At 35.0% G+C, this 16,279-nt stretch overlaps 1 pseudogene; it reads right to left on the reverse strand.

The window, feature by feature from the left end:
* Nucleotides 1–12,295: 12,295 nt before the first annotated feature.
* LOC120141415 lies at nucleotides 12,296–16,002 on the reverse strand (annotated as a pseudogene).
* Nucleotides 16,003–16,279: the final 277 nt, after the last annotated feature.

Below are 16,279 nucleotides of genomic sequence, written 5' to 3' on the forward strand. Positions count from 1 at the left end.
TAGTACACATCCCATCGAATTTTCGAAGACCGTCAAGTAGAGAATTAACGGTCTATCAGGCATTGGTGATACTAAAATTGGGGCATTGGATAAATATTTCTTAATAATATCCAAAGTTTCTTGACATTCTTCATTCCAGACTTCAGGATTGTTCTTTCGAAGTAATTTGAACACTGGATCACATTTGTCAGTTAATTGAGAAATGAACCGAGATATATAATTTAATCTTCCCAAAAAGCCTCGAACTTCTTTTTTTGTATTGGGTGGTGGGAGCTCTTGAATTGCTTTTACTTTATCTGGATCAATCTCGATTCCTTTTTTGCTGACCACAAATCCCAAAAGTTTCCCAGAAGTTACTCCAAAAGTGCATTTAGCGGGGTTGAGCTTTAATTGATACTTCCTCAATCTCTGGAAAAGCTTTCTCAGATTTTGAATATGTTCTTCTTCAGTTCGGGATTTGGCAATCATGTCATCTACATATACTTCAATCTCTTTGTGCATCATGTCATGAAACAAAGTTACCATGGCTCTTTGATACGTTGCCCCTGCATTTTTCAATCCAAATAGCATCACTTTATAACAGAATGTGCCCCACATGGTTATAAATGTTGTTTTTTCCATGTCTTCAGGATTCATTTTTATCTGATTATATCCTGAAAATCCATCCATGAATGAAAACCATGCATGTCCTGCAGTATTGTCCACCAATGTGTCTATGTGGGGTAATGGAAAGCTATCTTTTGGACTAGCTTTGTTGAGATCTCTGTAATCCACACACATTCGAACTTTTCCATTTTTCTTTGGTACGGGAACAATGTTGGCTATCCATTCGGGGTATTTAGATGCTTGTAGGAAACCTGCATTGATCTGTTTCATCACTTCCTCTTTGATCTGCAATAACATTTCTGGCCTCATTCGTCTGAGCTTTTGTTGGACCGGTTTATATTCTGGATTGATTGGAAGTTTGTGTATCACTATATCTGTGCTCAAACCAGGCATATCTTGATAAGACCAAGCAAAGATATCTTTGAACTCTTGAAGGAGATTTATCAATTCTTGTTTTATCTGGATTGTCAGAGTAGTACCAATTTTCACCTCTTTTATTTCTTCATCTGTTCCCAAATTCACAGTCTCAACCTCTTCTTTGTGGGGTAGAATTTGTTTGTCTTCTTTTTCTACCAATCTTAATAGTTCAGTAGGAACATCACATTCCAGTTCATCCTCACACCCATTGATTTCTTCCAGACATATAGGCTGCTCTAAATTTATCACTGGATTAAATCTAGGAATAAACATGCTATTAACATGGTGACACCTGCAAATTTAAGTCGGACATATTTCCGAAAGAATATAGTAAATTTATGAAATGTAAAATGTAATAAAATGTAAAGAATGATTGCCATCTGAAAATTTTAAAGAAAATTTCTTATATTTAACATAATTTCTTTTACAAGATAACAAAAAGTTTTCATATTTTTGAGCTAAACATAAAGATTAGTTCCGAATATTACTCTGCGTTAATATTAAAAACTATAGGAAGATCTTCAGTGGTCCAATTGTTGAGTGTTTCTCCAGGAAAACATGGGCGAATCCTATCCAAGTATTTGCCAGTCTTGTTGTCATTCATGATCATGTTGATAAATAATCCATTCATAGCTTCTTCGACTATGTCTTGATCTTTCGTCAACTTTTCTTCTTTAAAGGCTTCAACAAGCTGCTGTTCTACATTAATTGTTCCCCCTGATCTGAATATGGTCTTCAACTGTGGGAAAGACATGTGTTTCCAAAGGATTTCTCCTCCTTTGAATTTTGCCTTTCTGTCTTCACATCTTCTTTTCATCTCTTTGTTCTTTTGCTGAAAATTGGGCTTAAATCCAAGCCCAAAGCGATCTTTCTTCATCTGTATATTGACAGGAACTGAAATCCCTTGAAGATTCTTTCCTAACCCTTTCCCAGCTTTAGCTCCGATGCCTAAAGTTTGTTGTACCGTCATCTTGGTGCAATCAGACAATCTGGGATATGGAATTTTGCTTCCTTCTGCAATAAAGGTTGCATTTACAAATTCAAGAGCTCGGAAAGAGCATTCAAGAGCATCATCATTGGTGTCGATATATGGAACATCACTTGTTACCGACGCAATGATTTCTTCTTCAGCACTGACGCATATTAATTGTCCATCAACAACAAATTTCAATTTCTGATGTAATGAAGAAGGAACGGCTCCTGCTGAATGAATCCATGGCCTCCCTAATAGACAATTATATGTAGGGTGGATGTCCATCACCACAAAGTCAATACTTTACACAACTGGTCCAATTAACAACGGTATTTCCATTTTCCCAAGCACCTCTTTTTGAGTTCCATCAAATGCTCACACTACATTCTGATAACTCTTCATGTGTGATTGATCCACAGGCATTCTTTGAAGTGTGACTAGAGGCATCAAGTTGAGAGCGGATCCATTGTCAATCAATACTCCTGGCAACATATGACCATGACAATGTGTTGTGATGTTCAAAGCTTTTACTGACCCCATTCCGCCCTCTGGTATTTCAACATCCGTGAACGTTATGTAATTGTCAGCGGCTATATGTCCCACAATTCTGTCAAGTTTATTGAGGGATATATCTTCAGGGATAAAGGTTTGATTGAGAATTTTCATCAAAGCATTTCTATGTGCTTCTGAATTCATCAATAGATCAAGAATAGAAATTCTCGCTTGTTGTTTGTGTAGTTGTTCAACCACACTATACTCACTATGTTTCAGGAATTTCAAAAATTTTTGAGCTTGTTTTTCTGTCACAGGCTCATTAAATGCTGGAAGGGATTCATCTTCAAATACCTTCTGAGGTATTGCCATGGCTTTTCCTTTTGCTTTCACTTGTTCTGAAGCATTGGAGTTTTCGGGAGAATAACATCTCTCACTTCTTGTAAAAAAACCGACCTCGCTCACTGCTTCAGACGTCGATGTTGTACTCAGACTCTGTATTTTCTCTTCTGTTTTTTCTAGAGAAACAGATCCTCCTACCATTGAAACATTGGTAGTATAATTCCAAGGTACCCTGCGGGTATCTTTGTATGGAAATGGTAGAGGAGTGGTGATAACTACTTTCGGCTTTATTGGTGCAGGAATCACCGTAGATGATTTCACATTAATGATCACAGGATCATTTATTCTTTGATTAGGTTTAGAATCCTCTGATGAGCAAACATCATCTTCTTTTTTTCCTGGTTCTTCTTCAAAGAATTCTATTTCTCTGTTGTTCATCAATTTTTGCACCAAATCCCTAAATTCAGGACATAGTTGGATTTTATGCCCTTTCTCCTGATGATATTCACAATAATTCTTGCCTTCATTCTGCTTTGGCCTGAATTGTTGTGGAATTATACCGGCTAAAGAGAGTTGTTGGAATACCCAAACAAACGGAGATTTAATTTCAGAAATGTCAGTTTTTGCTTTCTTTCTGTTCTCTTCCTGAATTGCATTCACGTTTTTATCTCCATGATTTGGCAATGGATGATTTGATGCAGATGGCGTATTGAATTCCAACTTCCCAGTGTTGATCAAATTTTGAACCACCCTTTTGAATGCCAAACAGTTTTCAATAGAATGACCCGTGATTCCTTCATGATAAACACAGTGTGCCTTTGTATCATACCAAGGAGGGAATGGTGGTTGCATGGGAACCAAAGGATAGGGCCGTATGACATCTGCTTTTAACAGTGAATCATAGATCTCAGCGTATGGTACTGGTAAAGGTACAAAAGACAACCTTTCATTTTCCTTTCGAGATCCTCTGGACTCTGCTCGATTAGTGTTTGTTTCCTCTTTCTTAACCCTTGGCTGGGTTATTGTAACACTTTTCGATGAATCTTTGCTGTAAGAATTTGCATTGTTGACTTCATTCTCCTTTTTCCGGTACATAGGTCTTTTGGAACTAGACCCTTCATTTGATTCAATCTTGCCACTTTTCAAAACATTTTCAATGAGTTCTCCAGAAATGACCAAATCTGCAAAATTTCTGGTTGCATTCCCCATTAAATGATTTAAATAAGGAGCCTTCAAGGTATGAACAAATATTACTGTGGCCTCTTTTTCTGACAAAGGTGGTTGAACTTGGGCTGCTGTATCACGCCATCTCTGAGCATACTGTCTGAATGTTTCATTATTCTTTTTCTCCAAATTTTGGAGAGTCCATCTATCAGGAACCATGTCTGTTACGTGGCGATACTGCTCTAAGAATGCTTTAGCCAGATCTTTCCAAGATCTAATGTTGGCTTTGGTCAATTGAGTATACCATTTTAGAGCAGGTCCTGTCAGACTATCCTGAAAGCAGTGAATTAATAATTTCTCGTCTTTCACATATCCTTCCATTCTGCGACAAAACATAGTAATGTGGGATGAAGGGCATGTAGTACCGTCATATTTATCAAATTCAGGAGCCTTGAACTTGATGGGGAGGATTAGGTCTGGAACCAAACTCAATTCACTAGCGTCAAACCCATAGAATGATTCAGTTATTTCCACAGATTTCATTCGTTCTTCTAAGCTCTTGATCTGTCTGGTCAGTTCTTCATTTACTTTTTGTTTCTCATTCAGCTCATTCAAATCTGGGATCAAATGCTCAGTATTAAGATCCCCTATTTTCACATCGGATGTAAGCGGATTTTTACTTGAAGATGCAGGATTCACTTGTTGATCTTCATGTGGTTTGGCTTCTTGTAATGTAGATGTACGAGCATTGATTTGTATAGGTGTAGTACCAGAGTGATAAATTGGTTCTGGTGGAAAACCTAGAGGATATATGGGTTCTTGGTCTAAAGATACAGGATTTTCATGCATTTTTCCAATGATTGCATGCCTTTTAAACATGTCCTCTATTTTCTGCATCATACTGTCTTGTGAATTTGCAATATTGGCTTCAATTTTTTCCAACTTCATTCTCATTTCTTCTTGTTCCTTATGATGTTGTTCCTCAATACGTTGTATTTTATCCTCCATAATTCTCTTAGTAGCTTGTCTAGTACCGTAGTGATGTTGTATTTCTCTTTTGGCCAGAATAACTGCGATTGAAAAATCTTTTAATATTATTATTTTTTCTCAAATTTTAATTAATGAATTTTATCTTAATAAATAAAATTATTCATAAAGAAAATTATGAAATGAATGATATATGTATGCAGAATGTATGTATGCAAAAAAGGTATTGATCCCAAAAAGTTAACTGTCATAGAACAACTTTCATCGGCATACAAAAGTTTCTTTATAATAGTTCATAACTACAGATAGGGCATAGCTTTCCTATTAATCTCTATAACTTCTTTCATTAACCATGACACCTTCTTTCCGTACTTAAAAATTGGATCAACTTGATGCTCAATTATTTTGGCTTCAACAGCTAGTTCCCCAACATATCTAGCAACTTCGCTCATTTGAACCATGGCCTCGAACACCATATTACTTCTTTCTTCACTTCTTTCTACATAGAACTCAGTTGACTTTTGCCATTGTTCATTCGTTCCTTCAAGAGTTTGCTCTAACTCAGTGATTCTGACTTGACAATTGTGCAGAATTTTTTCAAGATCTCTAATGCGTCTTCGCAGTGAAGCATTTTCCTCATTACTTTCTTTGAGGTCATTAGGTCCTAGACGAACCTTTTCTTGAAACAATGATTCCTCAAGTTGCAAAATGTAAGCATTAAACTCTGAGTTTTTATTTCTAGACTGATCCAGATCTTCTTCAAGTTTTGTTCGTGCTTCTTGCGTTCTTTGATTAAGCTTCTGGATTTGAACATCCTTGTTTCTGCATCTTTGCATCCAATTTCTAACCACTTCCTGCTCTACCTCAAGTCTGGTGTTGAAATTTTTTCTTTCCAGCTCCCATTTTTCTTTTTCAACATTGGATTCTTCCATCTTTTGGCCTCTGACTTCAAGTTCAGCAATCAACTGGTTCATTTCAGATTCAAATCCCTTGAACATGATATTTTTCTCACCTTCAAATTTATTAAAGATGTCATTCTTCATTTCTTCTAAATCTTTGGCTCGATCCCTTTCTCTTTGCATTTCATTCATGATCTCGCGGTGTTCAGCCTTGTGTTTTATAATTCGCTCTCTTCTGTCGACCTCAAAATCTTCCATTTTTTGCTTTCCTTTCTCAAGGCTTTTGAGTAGACGACTATTCTTTCCTTTCAGATCTTCGGCTCGTCTTTTCTCGATGTTCAATTCTCTGGTCATCTGTATTGTTGTTTGGCTTGGTCTTGATGCTTTTCGGGATTTGTATAACTCCTGGTAATTTTTCTGTAATGCTCTGAATTCATCATCACCTTTTTCTTTATCTTTTCTCAACATTGCACATTGTGATGAATGGAAGTCAATGTCAACCCCCAACATAGCTTTATCTTGTCTCATTTGCTCTAATTCTTTCGACCAGCCTTCTCTTTCTGCTTCAAACTCAGCTCTCAGTATTTCAATCTCTGATGGAACCACCTTAATGCGATCTTCCATAGAAATGTCCTCATTTTGATCTGATAGAGGAATATTTTCATTTTTTCTGGCTGATCTCCATTCTTCATAATCAGGAGTTAGCATTTCTTTTGCTGCTTTAGCTCGGATACAAAAAGTTGTTTTCCAAGCTGTAACAGCTTCTATGATACTTCTTTTATAATTTTTGCTGTGAAATGCGAATTCAGATGACTGTAATCCAGCAGTGACAGGTACAAATTGACGACCTTCATACTGTCTTATAACCAGAAGTGGTGCATATCCAATTCCTCCCCATAATCCGAGTAGCATTATCCAGTTGTAATCTCCACATTTGTAAATGAATTCCCTTTGTATTTGCCACGGGGCTCGCCAAACAATGTCATTGCTTTGCAGATTTCGAAAGGCATTAATCCACATATTTTTCTTAATTTCTTTCGGCCATTCCTGCTCCAGAAATTCTTTTAATGGTGAATAATCCGTATTAAAGCGTCGGTATGAAACTTTTTGTCCTCCAGAAATGACTACGGATCCAAACATATAACAACTGGGTACACCCTGAGAATCGTCCACCTCCTAACTTTCTACAAGCATTTAACGATCTGAAGGTCTCTGCTAGGATTGCAGAAGCAGGATTAATCTTTTTCGGTAGCTGTTCAAACAAATCTACCACTGCAGCTTCAACATATCCCAATAGTTTTGGGAAGATGACCATACCATACATACCCAGAGCAAATAAATCGAATCGTACTTTAATATCTGGATGACTCTGAATAAGTTCTTTAATGTTGGTCCAAGCAATGCCTTCGCTTTCTCCTTTTCGTTTTGTACGGGATGCTATCCATTCTTCTCGTACCCCGGCAATCTTTGCTAATTTAACTCGAAAGGGTTGAGTTTTAATTGACTTTGAATAGATTCGATTCTCCAAAGCCCCATCTATATGTAGCAAAGTTGTGTATTCTTCAATAGTAGGGACCAAATCTTCTTTATTGAGAGTGAAGCAATTGTACCCTGGATTCCAGAATTGAATTAGGGCTCTGAGTAATTCATCATCAACTTCGACATAGAGCAAATATGGGATGTCTCCGTAAATCTGATAAAACTGCAATTTTTTGTTTGAATCCCAACTTTCCCAAATGCTTCGCAAATCTTGCATATCATTTCTTTTTAGTGAAACTGGAGCATAACTGGCCAAGTCAGATACAAAATCATCCTGCAGACTGTCTCCTTCTTGTCTTTGTAAGTCCTCAGCCCACTGTCTTACTTCTGAATTTAGAATTACTTGATTTGAACACTTTTTATCCATAGATGAAGGCTTTCCAATGAGACAATTAACACAAGGATCAATGCCTTTTATCCTGTATGATGCTATGCAAACAGAAAAATAAAGAACACAAAAAAAGAAAATAAATTAGTTTACATAATAATAATAAAAAAATTCAATAATAACATTTACATAAATATTTTTTTATTTAAACTTGCTTTTCTGAATTTAAATAATTTAAATAAACATGTAATTTAATCAATAAATAAATTAACATAAAAGTCAGAATTCATTTCTCCTGTGTGTACACTTATTTTGGACAAAATTTCGGCATGACTTAGGATCGGAAGAGTTTCTAGGGTTTTTATATATGCAGGGTTTCAGATCTAAGAATAAAGGTACCCGAATTGTCCTTGTTAGTGCCCCCTTGGGTTGCTAACCCTCAATCCTAGTCCATCACAGACTAAAGTGGATCGAGTTCAATTCGAGGGGATACATTTCTCTATGCCTGACACGGAGAATAAATTCTCACGAAGACATAGAGCATATGAACCCCGAAAGTTACTTGCTAGGTCTGACACGGAGAATAAATTCTCACGAAGACGTCGCTTTCACTCTCACTTAAAAGGGACAACTCAATTATAGAGCTTTATGTTATGCAATGCACGTGTTGTGTGTGAGGAGAAATGCTCAAACCTTTGACAGTAAAATAAATAATGAAATAAAATAATTGCAAATAAAATAAAAATAAAACATATAAATATTATGAAAATAATAAGTAAATATAAACATTTTGAAAAGATAAAATTAAAAATTAAATATATGAATTTTTAATTTTTAATTAATAGAGACAATTCATAATTGATTTTTAAAAGTTTGACGGATCCCCAGCGGAGTCGCCAAGCTGTTGTAACCGGTTTTCGTCCGGGCACGAAATATTTACTTGGCGGGAAAATTGATGTGAATAAATATTTTTTAAAATAATTTGGGAGTCGCCATCGGCCTTTTGGGATAGGTAGGTCGAATACCTAAAAATTATTTTTTTAAAAGAGTTTTAAGAAAACATCAATTAAAAAAAATGAAATGATCTGCGTTTATAACCAAAAATTCATTCTTTTTAATAATAAAAAGGGATTCGTGGTCGGTTACGTTTAGGGAAGGATTAGCACCCCTACAACACCCAAAATTGGTACTTTTTAATTATAAATTGTCTCTATTATTAAAACTTTAAAAAAATTCAAAAATATATTTAATTTATAATCCTATTATTTCAAAATTATATATAAAAAAATATTTATTTATTTAAAAATATCAGAAAAGAACTTCTAGGTGCCTTAAGACAGCTCTTTTCTTTGATATTGATAAATATTAATTTAAATAATATTGTTTAATTTTAAAATACCAGAATAGGACATCCAGTTGTATTAAGACTGTCCTTTTCTTCGATATTAAATATTAGAAAATTTTAATTACTATTTATTATGTATATATTTATGAATACATAAAAATATTTAAAAATATAAATAAGTAAAATTAAAACAATAAAAATACAAATAGAACAATATATTTAAAATCAGTAAAATAAATGAAAACATTTAAAATAAATGACTAAATTATAGTAAAAATAAAATTAAAAAACCTAATTCATAATTAATCAAAATATTAGGGATTAAACATGCTATTTCTTTATTTTATTTATTTAGTGACTAAAATAAAATGATCTAAAATTCGGATATTATAATAAAATAAATTAAAAATATAAACTAGGGATTAAAATATTATTTATTAAAATTAAGGGATTAAATCTGTTATTTATCCTAAATATATTATTTTAATATAAAGGACTAAAATGAATAAAATTGAAATTCGAAGAATAAATTAAAAAAATTATAAATTCGATTTAGTGACTAAAATGTAAAGTTTACAAGTTAGGAGGACGGCGGACAGGGTTTAACTATTGTCTAATTACGTGCATAGTCCTTCCCGAAACGACGTCGTTCGGGAAGGTCTATAAAAAGGTCAAAAACGGCCGGCCCTTCGGGCCATCTATTTCATTTTTCAAATTTCATTCTCTCTCTAACTGAGAGAGAATGAACAAAGCTCTCTCAGCTCTCTAGCTTCCCTCACCGGAGGGAAGCCGGTCACCGGACGGCAACCGTCTGCCGCCGTGACCATCACCGCCGGCCACCGCATCTGGTGGCCGGAAAATCTTATTTTTCCACCATTAAATAGATCGGACCGTCCTAAGGACGGTTCCGGTGTTATTTTCTCCTAAAAAGCTCCCAACCGGAGGAAATCTAGGAAAATACCTTCGGTTTTCGAAGGTTGTCGGTGACGTTTGGAGGGTTCCGGTGGTCGTGGCTTCCTCGGTAAGCTTCTCTCCTTTTTTTCCTTCTATTTTTGGTTGCTGGTTGTGGGATGTTGACTGAGATCGTTGGTAGTAGTTTTCTTTTATATTATTTCTCTGTTTTTTTTTTCCGGCTCTGTGTTCTTCTTTTGGTCTCTGTTTTTTCTTTTTTTTTTCAGGTTCGGGCACCGGTGTGGCCATCGGATCGGTCCGAAGAGGGGGTCTCTGTGAGTCACCGGACTACCAGTGGTGACTCACCCCGTAGCCATGGCGTGGACGGCTGGCGTTGGAGCTTCTGGAGCCTTCGGTTGGGACGTGGCAGCGGCGGAGGCGGCGAGAACAGCAACGGCGGTCGCGTGGCCCTAGGGTATCATACGCTAGGGTTTCCATCTGGAGCCATCTGGACCGTTGGATCTTGCCAGATCCAACGGCAGCAAGCTGAGGCGGCTGGGGATTAGGGTTAGGAAACCCTAACTGAAACCCTAAATTGTTTTTGGGTTTCAGTTTGGTTTGGGCCAGAAAATTGGTTTGTAATTAATTATTTTTAATAATATTTATATATGTATTTAATATTTTTAATAATAATAATAATGATAATAATAATAATAATAATAATAATAATAATAATAATAATAATAATAATTATAATAATAATAATAAAATTAATATGGGTAAAAAAATTAGTATCTTCACATGGCAAGATGAATTTAGTTTTAATTTTTTTTAATAATTAACGTGTGTCATTCAGAATGTATGGTATTATAAATCTTTATTGCATCGACGATAAAGGGAAGAAATCGAGTACTTGACTGATGGTCTGGCTTTTGAAGAGCATGAAGAGAATGGTGGCTGAAAATTGTGGTGTTTTTAATCCAACATGCAGGGATTACACAACAGTGGGTTGCATGCGGCTGACCACCGCCATTTCTTTAATTTGCAGCTTAACATCTTTTAAGTTCTTGGAGGGTCAATTCCCTTTCTTATGAATGACTAACTATTTTTGAACATGAAATTTGTAATTATGATTTCTATTTTTTGTTAAAACCTGATGCCTTGTTCTTTTGTAGTAGTTCTCTGCTCCTTGGATACTGAAATTTCATCATTCATCCAAAAAAATTAAAATTAAAATAAAATTCTAATTGGTGGCCAGAAAAATAAATCCAAATTAAAATAGAAAGCGAAAGGCCCAAAGGTTTCAAGTCCGTAAGGCCTGCCCAAAGGCGGCCTTATCTTCTGACATGTTCTAATTAATTATTACATTTAAACAATATTTATATTTTATAGAATTTTAAAATTCTTTTAATTGCACCTGACCTGACCTGACCCAGATTTAAATCCTTGTAATCTAATTTGAAATAATAAAACAACCTTAGGTGTCTAATTGAAAAAGAAATAAGCATTAAAGTAAATAAAAAAAGTGAGAATTTTAATTGGAATAGAAAAATATTAAGTATTAAATTGAATGGATGTAAAATTAAGATACCAAAAAGTATATTTACCCATTTTTAAATGGGGTGAGTGTTTTCTTCAACCACCAACACAATACGCTGCTGATTTTTGAACAGTGAAGACCAAAACTTGGAAAGAAAGGGAAATGCTTCTCCAACCTACAATCTCAGCTCGGCCTTTGTATCATGGACAGCAGCTTCCTTATTATTCCTGGTTCCTCACATCATCTGGGTCTCTCAAGTTCACCCGCAAAAACCACTTTTTCCAGGTTAAACACCACTACCCTTTACTCTTTCATTATACTATTATTCTCATAATTCTTCATGCCTGAGTTTTTACTTTAAATCATCTCTACTTTTTCAAGACAACTCGACATGCTACTGTTTTAAATGTAGTAGGCATAGATAGGTTTGGGATATAATATTGCAAAGAGAGATCTTTGCTGTTAGAGTTGTGTGACCTGAATTCGTTTTTTATGGGACCCGAGATGGTTAGTAAGAAACTCACTTAAAACAATGGGGATATGCCGTGGCGGGCAGAGCAATGGTAAACATGACAAGGTGTTTCAATTGTTTTTACTTTTATTGGTTAAGAACCAATTTCTTTGGGAAATAATTAGTAGCAAAGTAATCAAGCTAATGTGCTTGTTTGATTGCTTCAGTTGGCATAGTTATATTGTGAATTAAATGAGGTGATAGCATTGTCTACCTTAAATATAGTAGCAGCAAAATCCCAGATATGTGAAATCATCCATGTTAGTCACGGGCTATGTTACTTAGACTCCGATGTGAGCGTCGGATATGGTTGTTTCTGGCGCAGGCATGCTTGGTTTTTTCCAAGCTTTTCCTTGTATTTGAAGAGTCTTTGGGATTGGGGAGTGCAAATATGGCCAACACAGCGCTGATGGCAGCCACGATTGAGCCCAATACGAAGGCTGGTAAATTCCCTCCACCTAATGATGCATCCAGAGGTCCACTCACCACAGATATTACCATCTGTCAACAACAAAACTCTTTCATGAAACCCAATTCTACCAATTTAAGTTGAAACAACCCCATCGTTACCTTTTCCAAACCAATTAATGGCTTCTATTTTTGGATTTTGCTTCATCTTTCTTCTCAACTAAAGGAACCATTTGTATAATGCAATGGAAATTGATACTTGTGGGATAACTATAGACAAATTTAGCACCCCCCCAAGGACAGTCCTACAAGTTTGATATATCCATCAAAATTATTTCATAATTTAGCAAATAGAAAAGTGATACGTATATTTATACGCGTAACAGTTTGACATACCTTGACCGCCGCCGGCGTCAGAGCAATAGATGAATGCCAACGCGAATGGAATGCTAAATGTTACCTGCATGCATCATCGTCAATTTAATAATTTCATTCATAATATTAACCATCGTCATTGTAAGAATTAAACGCTGAACGGATAAGATGAGGTGATGCGATGATATAGGGGTGCCCGTGATTCTAAAAAGGAATCACGAACTGTCACTGCAAACATTTACATTTTGCTTTTGTTCGACGGTGATATCAAACATTAATGGGAGAGCGCAGTGGATAAGAATGATTTAAAAAAAGGAAAAAGAAACTGACCGCTAATGGAATACCGAGCAGTCCGAAGACGGCCAAAGCAGAGCCTTTGATGTTGGTGGGTGGAGGGGTCAAGATTTGTAGTCCGCGTTTATACCGACAAGCCTCCGCCACCTTAGTAACCCCCACTGTTGCGGCCGAGCAAGCGGCCAAAATGAAGTTGACCACCCCCCACGGGTTCTTAACCCCGCCTATCAACCAGCTCACAGGCTCCAACCCCAACGACGCAAACGCCAACAAGATCGAGTTTATCATCAACCCCAACGCACCCGCACGCACTCCTTGATCGTACAGTTTTTGTTCATTAGCACTTCTCTTTACATTCCCCCGTATACCTCCACTCCCATCCAGTCAGTGTCGTACGACAAGAACGGTAACCAAGCGATCCAATTGAGGCATGTAACCAGTAGCAATATCCACATTGGCCTTTTCAAGGTCTTGAATGCCGTCACTAACTCTCCGATGAATGCCCGGTTGTATGATCCTCCTCCATCTCCTTCTGTAGCATCTTTACTCGTTAACGGCATCTCTTTAACAGTGGTGACAGTGGTTATCGTCACCGAAATGAGGAAAACAATGTCGATGAGGAAACAAGTTTTGAGGTTCGCGCAGTAAACGTCAAAGTCTGTTGTTACAGTGAAAGGGAGGAGTTTATGAAGACTACCCTATCTTATGTATTTTGAAATCAATAGACAACATAAACATAGATGATCATATGTGTAGTTAACCTTAATTTAAATTATAAGATGGGTTCAAAGGATCGATTAAGAAAGTAAAGAAAACAAATAAACTGAAGATCAATTAGAACTAATTGTAATGTCAGAATTAATAATAAAATATAAGTCTAAAATGACGAGTCCTAAAATGTTGAAGGATGCCAAAAGAGGGAATATGGAGTAATGGGTAATTTACTGAGTATTATGTTATTCATTAAAATTAATTTGACATTAATTTGAAAATTGATTTTAAAAGATAATTTTAGAAGTGAATATAAATATAAAAAATAAATAAAAGTTTTGTTTTCATATTGCTCATTTTTTTTATCTTTATTGAAAGATGATAGCATTAACTTTAATGTTGGTTGTCAATTATCGTTATTCTTTATTGTCTTTTTATTTTCTTATAATATATCTTTATTTTTTTCAATAAGTATACTTGTAGGATACATTTTTATTTGTCTTTATGACATGTTTTCTTCTGTCTTTTGGACATGTTTTCTTCTGTCTTTTGGTACGCTTTTCGGTCGTTTGACTCTTGTTTTCTTTTATTTTTTTTACAAAGGGTTGATTTGACATCATCACGACTAATCAAGATGTCATTTATCTATTATATTGTTGATCTTCTTTGCTTTTGGACACTCGGATTGGATTTGGATATCCGGTTTATGTTCATGGATAGCTTCTCACATCGCTCGAGTTTGATTTATTGTTTGTCGGTGGTCTTTGAGTAGGTTGATCTCCTTTTGTGGTTGGTTTGCTAATGCAATTATATTTTTTTATATCTATCTATGTTTGGGTTTCTTGATTAGATTTTAATCTTTCCTTGTATGGTACTTACATGATCTTAAGTGACTAGTTTTATTTCAATGATTATAGGAATTTGTCTTAATTATGTGTTTAATTTACGATTATGATTGTAAATTTTTATTGTAATTTGAGATCTTTCATATTTTGAATAAAATTAGCGGATTCTAAAAAAAGATATTTTTAGAAATTTGAGTTTAAGATTTTCTTGTTTGGTATTGGTGTCAAAAATTATTTTTGTAAAGATAAAATGTCAATTTTAAATATCATATTTTTTAATAGTTTAGGATGATTACAAGATAGTAGGTATTCAAAATTTTATTAACCAATTGACAACACATAGACGTTGGAGACGCAGTTACTTGAAGCCATGACATTTAAGGAGAACACCATTCTCTTTTATCACTGGTTGAATTATTTGACTCTGCATCCGTATAAAGAATAATATTTTTTATTACTAAAATTTTAATGGTTGAATTAGAGAGTGACATTTTCTACCCTTAAAGCTTTGTATTTTTATGTGTCATTTAGTATAAACGCATTCAATTAGTATCCTAATTTGGTATTTAGAGTCAGAGTTTCAAATATCTTATCGCTTATTCCTCTATTTTTTTTTTCCTTCTTATCTCTTTTCCATTCCCATTTATTTATGGATTGATTCTCCCAAATTTTAATCCAATTAATTCTCATTTATTGGCATTTAATCAAATTGGAATTAAATTTAAACGTTTGACTTTCTTTTTCGTGTAGTTTTCATAATTTGAATATTTTTATAATATTTTATAATTCAACGGATTTGCCTGGAAGTAGAAAAAAGAAGTAAAATGTCACGTCTTAGCATAAATTTTCAAGAAATATATTTTGTTCTGCGAGGTTAACTAGTTATTCAAATTTGCATACAAACATTGTTGTTTTTATTTTTATTAGTAGGTGAATATAAAGTAATATTTATAATAAAAAAATAATTATTTCACAATGAACTCTCATGCATTTTTCCAGACGTATGTAAAGATATATGATCATTTATTGTTAAATAATTAGAATTTGTTGGGCATATGCAAACGTTAATCTTACAGTTGCCGGAGATTTTTTTGTTGAAAGTTGGGAGATGATTCGAAATCAGAAGGTCGTACATCAGCTTCGGTTCCATTGGTGGCACACCATTTGAATTAGTAAATGGATTATGTATTCCGAAGGTGGAAGGAGGCCATGGGTAAGTTCAATATTACGATTTGACTCGTATTCAGGGATAGGGAGGGATCCCTGTGTTTGGAGATGGGGTTGAAGTGCGGTGTCGTTGGAAACGGTGTCTTCATTGATACATGGAATGACCATTGGTTTCTTGGTAAAGACCCTGCAAACTTGAACATAGGATCGTGTTTCTGATTTGTTTGGGTTGAACATGTAACCCCTCATACCGATGCGGATAACCTGATCCGATCTAGAGTGTCACATTAGGGCCACCGGAGTGACTCACTGTAAAAATAACGGAAAATTTAAAACTTTTATAAAAACATGCAAACTCATAAAATGATTTATCAGTATACAGAAATAAATCAGATTTTCAGACTCGTATATAAAACAAAATACAATTACATACCCCCTAATCACA

The sequence above is a fragment of the Hibiscus syriacus genome, unplaced genomic scaffold (genome assembly GCF_006381635.1).
Source record: "Hibiscus syriacus cultivar Baekdansim isolate YM2019G1 unplaced genomic scaffold, ASM638163v2 tig00110809_pilon, whole genome shotgun sequence".
Taxonomy (NCBI): Eukaryota; Viridiplantae; Streptophyta; class Magnoliopsida; order Malvales; family Malvaceae; genus Hibiscus; species Hibiscus syriacus.